The following is a 5,551-nucleotide window of genomic DNA, read 5'->3' on the forward strand; positions in this document are numbered from 1 at the left end:
CCCCAATCAATTGATTAATATTCCACGGTATTTTCTTGATAAGCGTTTGATATATGTTCCTGATTTGTTTAGATTTTAAAAAAAAATGTTTCAAAATTGTTTTGAAGACTTGACTTGTATATTTTCCTGGAATTTAGCACGTTCCAAACTAATTCTTATTTGCTGTCGCAAAATACAAACTAAAGTTCATTCCCTGTGTGAACGGATGTCAGTGGGAGACGCAATCCTTTGTTAAACTTCTAACCTAATTTCAAAATGTAATTCGATCGCAACATTCAAAAGAAGAACGACTCAAATTCAGTTCTGTTAGAATACATTACAAACGAATTGTCAAGCAGTCTCAAACTAAATATCAAAGAATAATAATCAGAGTATAAATCTTCCCGAATATTCCATCTGAAAGTTGACCTGCGTTCAAAGTCTTAGGATCAATCTAAGTTGTGAACTTCGAAGAAATTTGATAGTCTGTTCTCTTCGACAAGTTTTATGCGATGTAAAAGCTCGATCTTAAATGGGTGAATAATAACCAAACCAAATTGAATTTCTTTTCAAAAGAGTTAAAATCCAGGGTTCTGTTTCCTTGGCGCCATTTTTCAGACATGCTCTCTATCTCTCTCTCTCTCTCTCTCTCACTGTCTGTCTCTCGCTCTCGCTCCCCCCTCTCTGTCTCACTGTCTTTTTCCCTGCCTCTGTCTGTCTGTCTGACACCCCCCCCACCCCCTCCGCCCCCTCTCTCTCTTTCTCTCCCGTATCTGCCCCTGTCTCTGTTTCTGTCTGTCTGCCTGTCTGACTGACTGTCGGTCTGTCTGTCTCTGTCTCTCTCTCTTTTTCTTCTTCTCTCGTTCTCTCTCTCCCCCCCCCCCCACCCCCCCACCCCCGTCTCTGTCTCTGTTTCTGACTCTCTCTCTCTCCCTCTCTTTATCTTCCCTATCTGCCCCTTTCTCTGTTTCTGTCTGTCTGTCTGTCTCTGTCTCTCTCTCTTCTTCTTCTTCTCTCGTTCTCCCCCCCCCTCTCTGTCTCTGTTTCTATCTATCTCTCTCTCCCTCTCTTTATCCCCCCTATCTGCCCCTTTCTCTGTTTCTGTCTGTCTGTCTGCCTGCCTGCCTCTCTCTCTCTCTCTCTCTCTCTCTCTCTCTCTCTCTCTCATACACACACATTCATGCACGCACACAAACAAACGATCATGAACACACACACACACACACACACACTTTCTCTCCGTCTGCCCCCACCATCTCTCTCTCTCTCTCTCTCTCTCTCTCTCTCTCTCATATATATATATATATATATATATATATATATATATATATATATATATATATATATATATGTATAAGTAAAACATGGACCGTAAAAAAAACATCAAACAAACAAACGGATACTACTGTGCAAACAAGATTCTAAGAGAGTAGCTCCACTGAAAACTTCAACAAACTGAAAATTAGACTGAAAACGCCTCCCAGTTTTCCAAACCTAAACACACCCTCCTTCCCTCCCTCCTTCCCTCCCTGCCTCTTGTGCCTCTCACACTGTCTGTTTCTCTTTCAGTACTTCCTTAAAAATCACTCCTCAGTGAAATTGATCTTCATTAATTTTTAGTCTTTTTTTTTTCCAGATTCCAGTTTTATATTGTTGCTAATGTAATATGGTGAGATGATGTGACTTTGTTATGGTCGTGTTAATTTATTTCCCGGTCAAGAACTTTGGTAATTTTTTTGGTGTCGATTAAGACACACACGCACACAAAACGGATAACTCTGTGTGTGTGTGTGTGTGTGTGTGTGTGTGTGTGTGTGTGTGTGTGTGTGTACTTCAGATAGGTCGCGAAGTTTTAGTCTTAGTTGATTCTTTTTTTATGTGGATAAATACGATTCGGATAAATGTATACTGATTTGTGTCGTTTGCTCTTCTCGAGAAACATACATATTAATGTCAGCTTTACTTTAACTGAAACAAATAAGGTCAAACTTGAAAATGACGTCTCCTTTGTTTTTTTTTTGTTTGTTTTTTTTCTTCTTTCTAACAGATAAATGAATCGCTGAATGCAATGTTTATCAGACAGCCGATGGTGTGTGATTTTGTTTTTGTTCGTTTTTGTCCCTAACTTATTTCACTTTTTTTTATTTCCTTTTTATTATTTCATTTTTGACTCACTTGTGTAAACAAAGTGAGTCTATGTTTTAACCCGGTGTTCGGTTGTCTGTGTGTGTGTGTGTGTGTGTGTGTGTGTGTGTGTGTGTGTCCGTGTGTCTGTGTGTCCGTGGTAAACTTTAACATTGACATTTTCTCTGCAAATACTTTGTCAGTTGACACCAAATTAGGCCAAAAAATAGGAAAAATTCAGTTCTTTCCAGTCATCTTGTTTAAAACAATATTGCACCTCTGGGATGGGCACAAAAAAATATAAAATGAAGTCTATTTATATGCAAACTGCATTTACTGTTATATTTATACTTTTTTGTATTCTCTAAACTTGGCACTTTGATCTGATATTCTGACCCAACATCAAGAGCAGTCATTATTACCATTTTCTGTTCAAACAGGAACTTCTTTTGCTAAGCATGGAATTTTTATTTTATTTCGCAAACGTTTTGGTGCAGATAGTAAAAAAAGGGAAATTACTCTGTAATTAATGCTAGGGGATTTAATTCGCTTTAAACTGATCTTTCTCATCTTAAACATTACATTTTGAAATTATACACAATACATAAAAAGCTTGGATTTTTTTTTTCAGTGTTTCTCAAGTGAGTCTTGAAGGCCTTGCCTCTCTTGTTTCTTATGTTTCAAATCATAATCATCATTATTGTGCCTTCGTGTGTTGTATTACGTTGCAATACTTTGCGTGACAACAGGTGTCGCTGTGTGAAATTCTGGGTGCTCTCCCTTGGAGACAGCGCACCACAACGGTGAGCGCCACCTGTGCATTTTCTTCTTGTTCTTGTTCTTGTTCTTTCTGACTGCTAGTGTTAGTTTTGGTTTGCTATCAAAATGAAGTTTTCTCCATAATTTTGTCTGGGACAACGCTTTTGGATTTTTTTTTTTTTTTTTTTTTTTTTTTTTCGTGTGTTGAGCACATGGGACCTTGTCGTGGATTTGTCAATTTTATTTTACGTGCGTTACGTGCATGCTGCACACATGACCTCAGTTTTTATCGTCTCTGTCCAAAAGACCCACACCCAGAGCGGCGCTGAAGGTGTAGCAGCATCTATGACCGTCAGAACAGTAGAGGAGGTAACTGCTGTCCCGACCATCTGGGCAAGGATTTGATTATAGTGGAGAGTGTCTCGCCCAAGTTGTCGTTTCTTCCAAAAGAACTGCAACCTTTAAGGTCCAGTTGGAAGGGGAAGGGAAAACAATCCCGGTCACATTTTGGGATTCGAATCGACTGACACTCGCTTCCCAAGTACGGTGCTTTACTTACTTGGCATATATATATATATATATATATATATATATATATATATATATATATATATATATATATATATATATATATATATATATTTCTTTTATGTGTATTCTTCATCTGTTCTGGTCTTTCGTTTCTGATTGCAATGTTGCTTACTTTTTTTCTTGGGGTGTTTCAAGTTACAGTGACAATTTATTTTTTTTCAAATTCAGATTTGGGTTGTTTGTAAGTTTTACGCTGGACGCACTCTTGTGTTGATTTTTTTTTTTTTTAATTGTTTGTTGTTTGTTTGTTTTTTGAAAGGGTGGGTGGGCTTGTTTCTGGCTTTGCTTATATTATGTCTCTTTTCTTTATGCTTACATGTCTCTTTTTTCTTTACGCAGATTGTATTGCATTGCATTGAAAGCTGTTGTGTCGTATTGTACTGTAACGCATCACTTTCTTTGACCACCATATTATTTCTCTGTATGAAAATTCGGCTTGCTGTCTCTCCCCCCTGGATGTGTGTGTGTGTGTGGGGGGGGGGGGGGGGGGGGGGGGGGGGGGGGATGTGGGATGGGGGGGAGAGCACGACGCCATTATGTATTGCCACTTTTTATTTTTATTTTTTATTCTGTCTGCAGGGATTTGTTTGAGTAACTTGTCAAAGTAGGTTTTGTTTACAGGATGTTGCTAAGGACAACCCAGATTCTTGTCGTGGATTGTGTCTATTTCCTTTCACGTGCGTTACGTGCAATCTGCACACAGGACCTCGTTTTTTAGCGTCTGTCCGAACGACCTTCACCAGAGCGTCGCTCGCTGAAGGTGCAGTGTATGATAGTCAGTGGTGTCCGACTATGACCATCAGAACAGCAGAGGAGTTAACTGCTGTCCGGTCTATCCGGGCCAGAATGTGATTATCGTGGAGAGCGTCTTGCCCAAGTCACATCCCCTCTCTCTCGGCCAAGAGGGTCTATTTTAGGACAGTCGGCGTTGGGTATGGTTCCCAAAGGCCAAACAGCCCACCAAGGCTGCAGCACTAAGAGCCAGTGCAATTTTGCCTCCAAGTTTGAGAGTCATAGTCCTTCACAAAAGACTAAGCTGTAAATGATTTCCCATTGCAATGGATAAACCATTGTTAATACAGCTCTGACTTTGCTATTGGCCCTATTGTATACTTGTGTGTCAATCTGTGATATAAGCTGAGTGTGAAGGTGTAGTAAAGAGTGAAGGGTGGGACGGGGGGAGGGGATGGGGGTGGGAGAGTTGAAGGGGAAGTAAATATCCCGATTCTTGTGTGGGATACGAACCTTTGGGACACTCGTGTCGTCAAGTGCATCACCATAAAAAAAAAAAAAAATAAAAAAAAAAAAATAAAAAAAGCAAAAACAGCGATCCACTGAAACATGTTGAGATGGAAAGTGGTTAAGTAGGAATAGCTTAGATGTGTTTCGCCTTGTTTTACTGCAAAGCGTTGCACGGTTTCTGTGCTTTTTATCTTATTTTATTCTATTTTCTTTTAATTTATCTATTTTATTTTATTTCATTTTGTCATGCTTTATTTCAGTGACGTATTTGTTATCAGACAAGACAGGACAAGTTTTATTCCAGGAAACCATGTGAGGTTACACGAAAATGTTACATATGTCATGTCACCAATGACGAAACATAAAACATATCTGACATTGCCCTCAAAGTCAATTTCAATGACCATACAAACTGGCTGGTTGACGGATACGTTCGGAAAAGTTTAAATTAAAAAAAAGCGTTTGTAAAGCAACACATAAAATGTTTAGTATCGTTCTTTGTATAATTATATGCTTTTCAGAAGTGGATGAGCAGTTTTCATCAAATGAGGCAAGAAGCATTGACAAACATAATTTGTAAAATATCGACTCGCTAGAGAAGTTATCTTGTTGAGGTAAATTGAAATTTGTTTCTTACGTTCTATAATGCTCAATGTGGTGTGCGTCTTTTCATTAACTTTTTTTTTTCGGTTAAAAAAAACAACAACTGGCAGTTGATACTTTTTTTTTTCCCTTTCGAAAGGTTTGACAGTCAGAAAGTAATGGAACTTGTCCCCTAGATGCCAAAGGTAACATTTTGAACAGATACTTCATGAAGGAAGATTGATAGTCTCCTTTCTTGTCTTTTTTTTTTTTT

The sequence above is a fragment of the Babylonia areolata genome, chromosome 7 (assembly GCF_041734735.1).
Source record: "Babylonia areolata isolate BAREFJ2019XMU chromosome 7, ASM4173473v1, whole genome shotgun sequence".
Taxonomy (NCBI): Eukaryota; Metazoa; Mollusca; class Gastropoda; order Neogastropoda; family Buccinidae; genus Babylonia; species Babylonia areolata.